Source organism: Ovis aries, chromosome 10, assembly GCF_016772045.2.
Source record: "Ovis aries strain OAR_USU_Benz2616 breed Rambouillet chromosome 10, ARS-UI_Ramb_v3.0, whole genome shotgun sequence".
Taxonomy (NCBI): domain Eukaryota; kingdom Metazoa; phylum Chordata; class Mammalia; order Artiodactyla; family Bovidae; genus Ovis; species Ovis aries.
In genome coordinates, this window is record NC_056063.1 from 32577964 (window position 1) to 32591196 (window position 13233).

General features: G+C 46.3%; 1 protein-coding gene across 1 annotated transcript in view; it reads right to left on the reverse strand.

The window, feature by feature from the left end:
• LOC101113604 (protein POLR1D-like) overlaps nt 1–13233 on the reverse strand; it is a 35840-nt gene that overhangs the window by 12618 nt on the left and 9989 nt on the right. The gene's annotated exons all lie outside the window — the stretch shown is intronic.

Consider the following 13233-nt stretch of genomic DNA (forward strand, 5'->3'; position numbering starts at 1 on the left):
CAAAATAAATGGAAAAGAAGAAAAGGGATCTGACAGAGCTGCCACTGCTTCACACTCATTCAGAGAGCTGGAGAGGGGGAGGAGGGGCCCGGGGGCCCAGCCTTGGTCCTGGGAATGTGGACCTCCCGATGCCTCGCACCCGACTCCTCACATGCTCCTGCTGCAGGGCTTTCCTTCCAAACAGGAAAGCGACAGCTTCCAGCTGTCCTGTGTTTTGTCCTTGAAATAACAACATCACCTTCAAAATCAAGGAGGAAGAAAAAAAATCAAGTATTTTTCTTCACTCCTGTAGCCTCTGCTGTTTTCCCTGGAACTCTTGACTAATGAATTCCTGGGTAAGGAAATAACAAAGTCAGTTTCTACCGCACATTATCATAGAGGCCAGATACTTAAATGATCAAAGATAATGAAGCATCGGCATCACGAATCAAAATAGTTTTTAATGAGATCGTGAAGCAGGAGTTATAAACTGCAATTAAAGTATAGGAAAAGCAAACAGGAGAATATACAAGAACTAAGTACAAGGAGAACTTGAACAATGAAATTTCAGACACAAATTTAAGTGCCATAATTTTTATACTTAGATCGTTTACACATCCTGAAGGTTTCTTTGTAAAACAAATTCATTGTAGTAGAATAGACAGTGCAATGGAGACAAGAAGTCCAAGGAAGCCAGATCATTAAGCAGACAGTTTTCTGGGCATAGGAACAAACTGCAGTCAGTTTTCAGTGATCCATGTGTGTATCATCCGTGGCCAATTTCCATCTGAGTGCGGCTTCCTCAGGCCTGCCTGTTCGTTCCATTAGCCAGCTGGTACATGCTTACGGAATGTAAACTGATCATAACAGCGGCTTAAATAAAATCCAAGTGGGGACGCAAATCTGGCGCAAAATCGTCTTAAAGTCCAGAGTTAAACAAATTAGTTTTGAGTTTTATCTGGGTCTGTGTTCCTTTTTATTCACATAACTGAATGTTAACTGTGTCAGGACAGACAAAGGGTATATGCCCTTTGGGCATGCCCTGGGCATGTTCGTATGCCCAGACAAAAGGCGAGATATTCAAGGCAACTATAAGGAAACAATAGAAGTTAAATAATGAACACAAGAAAATGAGATTTTAAAAGAATACCAGAGAAGCTAAATATCAAGTAATTGCTCAAAAAAAACATCTGTACACACTTTCTTGAGAGATGGTGAAAGCAAGTGTTATGGACTCAGACAAATGCTTGAGTAATCTGATTTAACGTTACAAATACTAGTCAGTCTCCAAGTATAACTATTCCTCATACTGAACAAAGTCATGAGAACCCCCAAAACACTGACATGAAATCCTGAGACAAGCAAGCAAATGGAAACTTGGCTCGACTGGGAAACGATATTTCCTTATGGTAAAAGCTACTGCATTCATGCTGATAAGATCTTGACATGTTCATGCGTCTTTTCTCTTTGGATCACTTGTGGCTCAAATCCTTCCTGGACTCTGAGGCAGTATCTGCTGTGAGGTCAACAGGGCACAGCCCCCCATCGCCACAGACCCCACTGTTTTTTCACTTGAGGACACATGTCGGAACACAAGGAGGGTGTTTCCTGGGCTGGGAGCTGCCCCGGCAGGGGACTAGCATGTGTCTGTGATACTTGGGGCTGTGCAGGTTCAAGGAGACTCTCCTTTGAATATCAACATACTAGATAAGCTCTTAACATGCACCCCAGGAATATGATGAACACTTCACCCTCATGACTCCTCTAAGAGACTACTATCTCAGTGATAAGGGGAAAGTAAGAAAAACGAGAAACTGGTGCTGGGATGTGAACCCAGGCAGCTGACTCTTAGCTGACTCCCACGCTAGGCGAGGTGTGGGAAGGCGAGACCTCAGCCTCACGCAGCTCAGCTGAGTGAGAGGAAGCAAGGAGAGGGGTGGCCACACGTGTCCTGTGCTCACGACAAGCACTGCTGCCGTGAGGACGAGCTCCCGGCCCTTCACCTGGACGTGGACCTTCTCAAACGTCCACATCTCCCCGTCCGAGGTGACCTCTGAGGGTGGGGTGATAACTTCTTCAGCTGACATGGGGACCAATTCCTAATGGTTTATTTTTTTAGAGGAAAACCTGATTTCTCAGTTCACAAAACATCTCACCACAGGAATCATCTCATTGTCAAAGTAGCATTTCTACAAATATCTATTCTTAAGTCCTGACTAAGAAAAGATAGTGAAAATACACACACAGAAAATATAGCGACTCATTTTCAGTTCCAGTTATAAGACTTAGTTAAATGTGCCATGGTAAGCTGTGTATGGGGTTTCCCCAGTGGCTCAGCGGTAAAGAATCAGCCTGCCAATGCAGGAGACTGGGTTCGACCCCTGGATCGGAAGACCCCCCGGAGAAGGAATGGTAACCCACTCTGGTTTTCTTGCCTGGGAAATTGCATGGACAGAGGAGCTTGGTGGGCTGTAGGCCACGGGGTCAAAAAAGAGTGGGACATGGCTGAGCGACTAGACAACAACGAATCGTGTGTGTCATGGAGAAAAGCAGCTCTTACTGGAAAAACTCTGTGGAGATGGGATGGGGATGGCAGGGAACTACCTTAGAAAAGAGTCAGTGCTGACTAAAAAGCCCATGAATCACGCCATGCCAGGAACAACATGCCTGTTCAATAGGTCAGTTGAGCTTAAAAGTATATACACCTTCCACAAAAAGACTAGTTGGGAGAAATAAACTTGGTCAAAGGACATAAAAGTCAGAATAATTATCGAGGTCTCTTACTCAAGGACAAAAATTTTTGTCATCTCTCACCAAATAGCTGTTTCAAACGCAAAAAGGAAAGAAAATCACTACAGTCGATGCAAAAGAAAATATTCCAGTATAAAGCCTTGAAGTTTTGCCTCTACAGCTTTCTTTAACAGGGGCTGACATTTGGCATGCTGTCCTTTGATAAATACACCACATACCAGAAACACCACCTCACCGAAAGTGTGGTCTATAAATCACTCTTAATCCTAAAAGCGCTTCGTTTCACACCAGAGACCAAGGCTCTTGCAGACCGTCCTGGACAGCGCTTCAGAGTCCTTGGCTCTCGGCCCTAATGTGGCCTGTGCGGCGGAAAGCCTGGTCAGCCCGCAGAAGCTGTTTCCTTGAGCGGTGTCAAAGCTGCAGCAGTCTGCCGAAGACAAGCTGTCCACCCCTTGTGGATGTCTGATTCATCAAATGATTATAAACTATCCTTGGAGCTAAGAGCCAAGGACTGGAGAAGACAGAGAGAATGTTCCAGAACGTGTAGGATTTTCTATTGAATGCTCGCTCTTTAAAACCTGTTTTCATTACAGCGGAATTAAGCAATGTGGAACCCAGGAAGAAAACATATTGATGCTTCTAATTCTTAGAAGTCTCGCAGTGCATCATGAGATGGGAGGGAGAGAAAGCCTATGTTTTTCAGGCACCAGCTCAGGTTTAACAGCTGCCTGAGGCCTTTCAGGACAAGGCAAGAGATGAAGAAACAGAGGGTGCGGCCCACTCCAGGGCAGTGAGTGTTCCCCCACCCCGCCGTGTGGACCTCCACACCCTGCCACCTCCTGAGTGCCAGGAGTGCCCTGTCTTTCACACTCCAGGGGTCAAGGAGAACGTTGAGATGGTGCTTCACCCTATAAAACTGGCAGGGAGAGTTTCTGAAAATGAACAGTACACACATGCGCAGACATTTTCTACATCAGTAACCAAATCTGAGGATCTAAGGTACGAAATAATTTACTGAAAACAACCAGTACGTTCTCGTAAACCCTCTAGTGTCAAGTTTTCAAGTTGATTTTCAGGGGCTAATGTATCTAACAATGTATTTAAGTAGGACAAGGCAATTCTAAGGCCCATTTTCCAAAAAAATAACAAACCCAAAACTTAGTTAATATACATACAAGTGCTTTGGGGGAAAACTGTAGAGTTCTATTATACAGTTCATGGAATTGAGCAGTTAAGACACACAGACCTAACTTGGGGAGTAGTGTCTTGTTGAGGAAAATGTTTATGTGTACTACTTAACTTGGATGGCTCACTGGATAAAGCCAAGGAGATTATGGTTTAGAGGTTAAGAACTTGCCTAAACTAAATAGTTACCTGATATTTTTTTTTGGGGGGGGGTTTAATTCAGTTATTTGATTCACAATTATTGTCTTCTCCCTAGAAGCTAGATGTCATGTTTCAGTCATCCTGGGGAGAAATTAGGACAAGATAGACCGTAAGTCCAAGGTCATTACTTTTGGAGTATATATAACACTGCGAGGACCAGCACTGCAGTGTGTCTCTAGCTGTGTGAAGTCCCACAAGGAGACCCCACCCGGCGATGGTTTCACAGGGAGCAGTCCTGGCTGCTATTCAGGTGTACTCTGACTGAAACTCACCCAGCCTGGAAAATGTTACTTGAATAATTTGCTATGATTGCTTAGTCATATAAAAATGGAAACCTATATAAAAGGACCTAAATTAGTAACTTCAAAGCATGACAAATCAAAAGCTTTTGCTGTGGAAACTGGCTTTTACCTTGGAGGACAGTGCGGTACAGTGGGAGCTAGCCCCGCCAGCCGTAGGGTGCTCTGGGCCAGTTGGGGACCTTCTCTGAACACCTTTCCTCTGCGTGAAAGGAGAGTAAGCCCAGCTCACGGAGGCGTCAGGAGAACTCAAGAGATGAGACATGTAAAGGATTTTCTTTGTACTGATGTTCCTTGGGAGGGACAGGGTTCACTTAGGTATCTGAATTTGCCAAAACATTTTAATCTCAATTATCTCCTTCCATTTATTCTCTGTGAAGGAAAACTTCCAGAATGTTAATTTTTATCTGCTGCACAATTTTGGCTTTTTGTTTTGTTTTTAAATATTTATTTGGCTGCATTGGGTCTTAGCTGCTCCTGGGCCTGTGGAATTTTAGCTCCCCAACCAGAGTTTGAACCTGTGTCCCCTGCATTCCCAGGTGGATTCTTGACCACTGGATTTCCAGGGAACATAATTCTGTTTTGATGAGAAGCTGCTGCTGCTAAGCTGCTAAGTCACTTTAGTTGTGTCTGACCCTTAGCGACCCCATGGACTGCAGCCTACCAGGCTCCTCCGTCCATGGGATTTTCTAGGCAAGAGTACTGGAGTAGGGTGCTACTGCCTTCGATGAGAAGCTGAGGGATTATTTATCAATGTAAAGAATACGAAGGAAATTCTATCTTCCTGTGGTTAATGAAGTGGGAGGAGATTTCCTGTGTACAGTGTACCTGATACCAAAATCACCAGCCTGATTGATAGAGCTCCCCAAATCCCCTCGTGACACTGAGTGAGATTTTAAGGGGCCAATAGGAGATGGGTAGACCCAGCGGGCACACAAAGCCCTCACATAGCCATGACCGATGAACTCCCTGACCAGAAGCACATAATATGAAAGTGTCCTATGCCATGTGTACAAAAAGAAAGCTGGTGCTCCTGGCTCTTCAGCCTTTCCAACAGTTCAGTGTGTTCATTCAGGAACTATGTCTGCTCTGTGCAAAGCTGGGAGCCGGGCAGCATCCCGGAGGACGTGGCCAACACAGGGACATGCTCTGGACAGCTCACCCTTCAGAGCAGAGCCTCTCACCTGGGCAGCTCACCCTCCAGAGCAGAGCCTCTCACCTGGACAGCTCACCCTTCAGAGCAGAGCCTCTCACCTGGGCAGCTCACCCTCCAGAGCAGAGCCTCTCACCTGGGAAGCTCACCCTTCAGAGCAGAGCCTCTCACCTGGGCAGCTCACCCTCCAGAGCAGAGCCTCTCACCTGGACAGCTCACCCTCCAGAGCAAAGCCTCTCACCTGGGAAGCTCACCCTCCAGAGCAGAGCCTCTCACCTGGGAAGCTCACCCTTCAGAGCAGAGCCTCTCACCTGGGCAGCTCACCCTTCAGAGCAGAGCCTCTCACCTGGGAAGCTCACCCTCCAGAGCAGAGCCTCTCACCTGGGCAGCTCACCCTCCAGAGCAGAGCCTCTCACCTGGGAAGCTCACCCTCCAGAGCAGAGCCTCTCACCTGGGAAGCTCACCCTCCAGAGCAGAGCCTCTCACCTGGGAAGCTCACCCTCCAGAGCAGAGCCTCTCACCTGGGAAGCTCACCCTCCAGAGCAGAGCCTCTCACCTGGGAAGCTCACCCTTCAGAGCAGAGCCTCTCACCTGGGCAGCTCACCCTCCAGAGCAGAGCCTCTCACCTGGGAAGCTCACCCTTCAGAGCAGAGCCTCTCACCTGGGCAGCTCACCCTCCAGAGCAGAGCCTCTCACCTGGGAAGCTCACCCTTCAGAGCAGAGCCTCTCACCTGGGAAGCTCACCCTTCAGAGCAGAGCCTCTCACCTGGGCAGCTCACCCTCCAGAGCAGAGCCTCTCACCTGGGCAGCTCACCCTCCAGAGCAGAGCCTCTCACCTGGACAGTTCACCCTCCAGAGCAGAGCCTCTCACCTGGACAGCTCACCCTCCAGAGCAGAGCCTCTCACCTGGGAAGCTCACCCTTCAGAGCAGAGCCTCTCACCTGGGCAGCTCACCCTCCAGAGCAGAGCCTCTCACCTGGGAAGCTCACCCTCCAGAGCAGAGCCTCTCACCTGGGCAGCTCACCCTCCAGAGCAGAGCCTCTCACCTGGACAGCTCACCCTCCAGAGCAGAGCCTCTCACCTGGGAAGCTCACCCTCCAGAGCAGAGCCTCTCACCTGGGAAGCTCACCCTCCAGAGCAGAGCCTCTCACCTGGGCAGCTCACCCTTCAGAGCAGAGCCTCTCACCTGGGCAGCTCACCCTCCAGAGCAGAGCCTCTCACCTGGGAAGCTCACCCTTCAGAGCAGAGCCTCTCACCTGGGAAGCTCACCCTCCAGAGCAGAGCCTCTCACCTGGGAAGTTCAGACTGAGGAGAGTTACCTTGATACGTTCTCTACCACATCTCTCGACGCTCTTAGAACAGGGAGTCAGCAGTTCCCTTTTCTTAGGTCTGAATCAAGGACATGTTTGGGTCACCTTAAAAAATGAGGAAGCAGCCACAATGCGTGGAGAGAGGGTGATTCCACTGCTGCCTTCACTGACTCTGTGACCTTGTCATCTTGGTTACGTCATCTATAAAATGAAGATATTTCTACTACCCTTCCAGAGTTCATATGGGGATCAAATACAGTTAGTTATATAATTACTCTGTAACGATAAAGAAATGAACAAATGTAAGGTTTTAAGAATAATTTTTAGTGTGGGTCTACAGGATCAATTATTAAACTGTTAACTAAAACACAAAAATACTATATAATAGCATCTATCAGGTGCATAGTGATTAACAGCAGAACATAGTATCTCACTGACCCTCAGAAGAACCTTTTAAAAGCTATTGTTCCCTTTGTATCCGTTAGACCAGGAAGGCTCAGGGAGGCTGCCTCGTCCAGGGTCAGCGGGTCAGGGAACACCTGGTCTGACCTGGACATCTCTGACTCCACATCCAGACAGCCTTCAGCTCACACACACCCTGATTTTATCCCATCCATTCTGCTGCTGCTGCTAAGTCGCGTCAGTCGTGTCTGACTCTGTGCGACCCCATAGACAGAAGCCCACCAGGATCCTCTGTCCCCGGGATTCTCCAGGCAAGAACACTGGAGTGGGTTGCCATTTCCTTCTCTAATGCATGAAAGTGAAAAGTGAAAGTGAGGTCACTCAGTCGTGTCTGACTCTTAGCAACCCCATGGACTGTAGCCTACGAGGCTCCTCCATCCTTGGGATTTCCCAGGCAAGAGTACTGGAGTGGGGTGCCATTGCCTTCTCCATCCCATCCATGAAGATGTTTTATACATTGGAGGATGATCAAGTGCTGCTTTGTCAGACATGACCGAGCGACTCAGCTGAAGTGCTGCTTTGGTATAACACTGATTACAAGTTGATGTATTTAAAGATGACGCCCATGAAGTTTAAGAGTAAGGAAAATGATGTTTTCATGAACCAAGTCAGTCTGTCAGTCATGTCTGACTGCAACCCAATGGACCGTAGCCCACCAGGCTCCTCTGACCATGGGATTTCCCATGCAAGAATTCTGGAGGGAGTTGCCATTTCCTCCTCCAGGGGCTCTTCCCGACCCAGGGATCGAACCCCCGTCTCTTCCGTCTCCTACATTGGCAGGTGGGTTCTTCACCATTGTGTCATCTGGGAAGCTAGGTTCTTGACCAGAGAGTCTCTAACTCAGTGACTGTTTTCACGGTTAAGGAACAGAAAACAGCCCCATTCTCAACATGTTTCAGCTTGAACTTAGAAGTAAACAAGGGTTACTTGTCAACAGTGCCATCTCTCAAACTGACCTCTTGGAACATACACTCTAGCAGAGCCTTGCTGTCTTCCTGTGAACCTGTGGGAGGTATGCAGGCAACACCATGCACACAGACAGCTGGACCTCAGGGCTTGGGCTGCCCTGCGTTCATATCCACTGACTAGCTGTGCAGACTCAGCACGGTTACTTAACTTCTCCAGGCCTCAGTTTCTTTTTCTATAAATGGGAAAAACACCATCTACCTTGAAGGAGATTTAAACTGGTTTTTCCACCTGGCTGGTCTTCTTACTTTACAGTCACTGTTACGTGTCTGCTTTTGGCTAGAAATAAGCCTAGCTGGATTCTTCATGTCCCGGCTTGCTCTGAAGCACACTGCCCTGAGATGGGGACCAACTTATTACAACAAGAAAACAGAAAGGGAACCCCTGACTGCTACAAGTTTGGGCAGCAGGCGGTGACACACCTGTAGGCTGACACTTTTAAAGACTGAAATTTTCAGTAGAATAGGTTCTTTTCTAGTTTTATTAAGATATAATTGACATGCAGCACCATATAAATTTAAGATGTACAATGTACTGACCTGACTCACATACATCATCATGAAATGATGACCATAAATTCAGTGAACATCCATCATCTCATACAGAGGGATGTTAAAAAAAATGGAAAAAATTTTTTTCCTTGTGATGAGAACTCAGGATTTACTCTTAGCAACTTTCATATATAACACAGCATTGTTAATTATCATTGTCATGCTGTACTTATATCCCTAGTTCTTATAACTAAAATTTTGTACCTTCACCGCCTTCATCCAATTCTCCTCCCCTCACCTCCTGCCTCTGGAAACCACAAATCTGATCATTTTTTTCTGAGTTTGTTTTTCGAGTAGAATTGACCTACAACACTATGTTAGTTCCTGGCATAAACAAAGTGATTTGATATTTTTAAACATTTCAAAACGATCATCATGATAAGCCTAGTTGTCATCTGTTACCAGACAAAGAGAGTACATAATTACTGACTGTATTTCCATACTGTGCATTTCATAATGTGACTCATTCATCTTGTAACTAAAAGTTTATACCTCTTGATCACCTTCACCTATTTTCTCTCCCTTTCCCCGGATCCCTCCTCTCTGGCAACTACTTGTTTTTACTCTGTATCCATGACTCCGATTCTGTTTAGTTATGTTTGTTCCTTTGTTCTGTGTTTTAGATTGCATGTAAGTGAAATCACAGAATATTTGTCTTTCTCTGATTTCACATTGCCTTCTAGATCCAGGCATGTTGTTGCAAATGCCAAGGCTTCATTCTTTTTTATGGCTGAATAAAACTCCATTGTGTGTGTCTACACACACACACACACACACACACACACACACACACACACACACACACACTCTTTCAGTTCAGTTCAATCGTTCAGTCGTGTCCGACTCTTTGCGACCCCATGAATTGAAGCACACCAGGCCTCCCTCTCCATCACCAACTCCCTGAGTTCACTCAGACTTATGTCCATCAAGTCAGTGATGCCATCCAGCCATCTCATCCTCTGTCATCCCCTTCTCCTCCTGCCCCCAATCCCTCCCAGAATCAGAGTCTTTTCCAATGAGTCAACTCTTCCCATGAGGTGGCCAAAGTACTGGAGTTTCAGCTTCAGCATCATTCCTTCCAAAGAACACCCAGGACTGATCTCCTTTAGAATGGACTGGTTGGATCTCCTTGCAGTCCAAGGGACTCTCAAGAGTCTTCTCCAACATCACAGTTCAAAAGCATCAATTTTTTGGTGCTCAGCTTTCTTCACATTCCAACTTTCACATCCATACATGACCACAGGAAAAACCATAGCCTTGACTAGACGGACCTTTGTTGGCAAAGTACTGTCTCTGCTTTTGAATATGCTATCTAGGTTGGTCATAACTTTTCTTCCAAGGAGTAAGCGTCTTTTAATTTCATGGCTGCACTCACCATCTGCAGTGATTTTGGAGCCCCCCAAAATAAAGCCTGACACTGTTTCCACTGTTACCCCATCTATTTCCCATGAAGTGATGGGACCAGATGCCATGATCCTAGTTTTCTGAATGTTGAGCTTTAAGCCAACTTTTTCACTCTCCTCTTTCACTTTCATCAAGAGGCTTTTAGTTCCTCTTCACTCTCTGCCATAAGGGTGGTGTCATCTGCATATCTTAGGTTATTGATATTTCTCCCAGCAATCTTGATTCCAGCTTGTGCTTCTTCCAGCCCAGCATTTCTCATGATGTACTCTGCATAGAAGTTAAATAAGCAGGGTGACAATATACAGCCTTGATGTACTCCTTTTCCTATTTGGAACCAGTCTGTTGTCCCATGTCCAGTTCTAACTGTTGCTTCCTGAACTGCATACAGGTTTCTCAAGAGGCAGGTCAGGTGGTCTGGTATTCCCATCTCTTTCAGAATTTTCCACAGTTTATTGTGATCCACACAGTCAAAGGCTTTGGCATAGTCAATAAAGCAGAAATAGATGTTTTTCTGGAACTCTCTTTCTTTTCCCATGATCCAACCATTTATCAATGGGCATTTAGCTTGCTTCTGTATCTTGGCTATTGTAAATAATGTTGCAATGAAATAGGGGTGCATATATCTTTTTGAATCAATGTTTTCATTTTCTTTGGATAAATATCTAGGACTGGAATTGCTGGGCTGATGGTAGTTCTACTTTTAATTTTTCGAAGAAACTTCATACCATTTTCCATGGTGGCTGCACTGGTTTATATTCCCACTCGCCATGTAGGAGTGTTCTCTTTTTACACATCCTCAACCAGCACTTGTTATTTCTTGTCTTTTTGTTAACAGCCATTCTGATGGGTGGCAGGTAGTATCTCACCTGGTTTTAGTTTGCACTTCCTGGATGTTTAGTGATGTGCCAGCAGCAGAATAGTTTCTAATCATAAGGCTGTAGAATCCCCATTTTTCTCTCATCCATTTAATGATAATGTACCGTGTTTGCCATGTAGACAAACAAAAAACCAGGAAAACAATCATAGAACCAAGTTCTGAAGGCTTAGATTACAAGGTCTGTGGAGAACATAAGTTGGACTCTTTTACTTTAATGGACACTGAACTTGATGAGAAAGTCGAGTTTCTTCATCTTCAGGGAATGAGATGATAACTGATACTTATTTCCCCAACTGTATATTAATCACTTCTGAATAAAAATCCTATTAAGTATTCCAAGCACCAGGATTTATGCTTAAGTATGCAGCACACAGTAAGCAAGCAAACCGGGATCTGAAATGATTTTAGATCAGCATCTCTAAGATATGTGACCCTTATCTTGAAATCTAAGCTCCAACTAAATTCATTCTGAGATCCTATATAATTTACCAAGTATGGTGGTGAGACATTAAGAGTTGTGGACCAAGTCCTTTGAAGATCCAAGAGAAAACTGAGGTCTCTCTTGTCTTAGTGGGGAGCCAATGTGATGAAGATGGCAAAACAGATGTCAAGTTACAGAATGTGTAATTTAATTCTGTTTTGGTCTTATGGTATGCTGATTTACTGAAAAAAGTATATGTTTGGTTTTCCTCCCATTCCTGAGGGCAGGAGGAGAAGCGGGCGTGGCAGAGGGTGAGCTAGTAGGACAGCATTGCCGATTCAACGGACATGAGTTTGAGCAAACTCCAGGAGAGAGTGGAGGACAGAGGCACTGGGTGCGCTGCAGTCCCTGGAGCCGCAAAGAGTAGCACACGACTGTGTGACTGAACCACCACCTAGGGATGGGGGCTGGTTACCCAGGGCAACCAACTAGTGATTAGAGACTGGGAACTGTCAGTCCCATCCACAGACCTCTGGGAAGGAGAGAGGGGCTAGCGATGAAGTTCAGCCACCAGGGGCCCAGGATTTAATCAGTTGTGCCTGTGGAGTGAAGCCTCAGTGAAACTCCAAAAGGACAGGGTACAGAGAATTTCTGGTTCTCTTCCGATTCTCCAACTTCTGGTTGGTGACTGCATGGAGATTTGAGGAGAGGTGGAGTGCCCAGGAAGGGCGTGGAAACTCCCACCCCTTCCCACAGGCCTTGCCCCACGTCCTTCTTCATCTGTATCCTTTATAGTAAACCAATAAAAGTGAGTAAATGTTTCTCTGAAATCTGTGAACCACTCGAACGAATTAACTGAGCCCAGGGAAAGGGTCATGAGAACTTCCAGCCAGTAGGTCAGAAGCACGAGTAATAACCTGGATTTGCAACCAGTGGCTGAAGCGGGGGTGGGCAGGAGAGCCTTGAGGGACTGAGCACACTCTGATACCATCTCCAGGCAGACCGTGTCAGAACCGAACTGCCTGACCAACTGTCGGAGGGAGTGAAAACACACCCTGCAGGCCTCTATGTGCTATCAAGCCACAGAACGACTGGGGTTTCTGAAAATTTTGAACCAAAACAAAGTTGATTTTCAGTGGCGAAATAAAACTATGCAACTCTGCAACAGTTCACCCTATTAGGTTTTATTCTTTGAAGTGTTATTGATCAGTGAACTCCCCAAATCTGATGCCATGCAGTAGGTGTGTAAAGTGTAAAGCAGGCACTCACAGTACCAGCCGCCACTGCCTTAGGGGTCAGTGCTCACGACTGTGAGATGCACTCAGTGGGAACCATTTCCTTTCCTTTCCAGACCCAGAGAAAACAACAGAGCCCACTTGGCTCAGCTCAGGTGAGCTCTCTGCACTCCTCCGCCCCGTCAGTGTGTGTGAGATCCGCTTGGTTCCTCCAGTGCAGGCTGCTCCCCCAGGAGCACCTGCGCCTCCACCTGCTCCCGTCATGACCACCTTCTGCCTAATGAACTCCTCCCACCCATCCCAGCATGTGCTCATCTCCGTATGGACAGAGGACACAAAAGACCATCAACTACCAACTGGTGGTTTGCAATCCCTGAGCTTACAGTTATCTCAGCCTCACAAATTCAGATTCAGTGCAATTAAAAGTGCAGGATGCCCA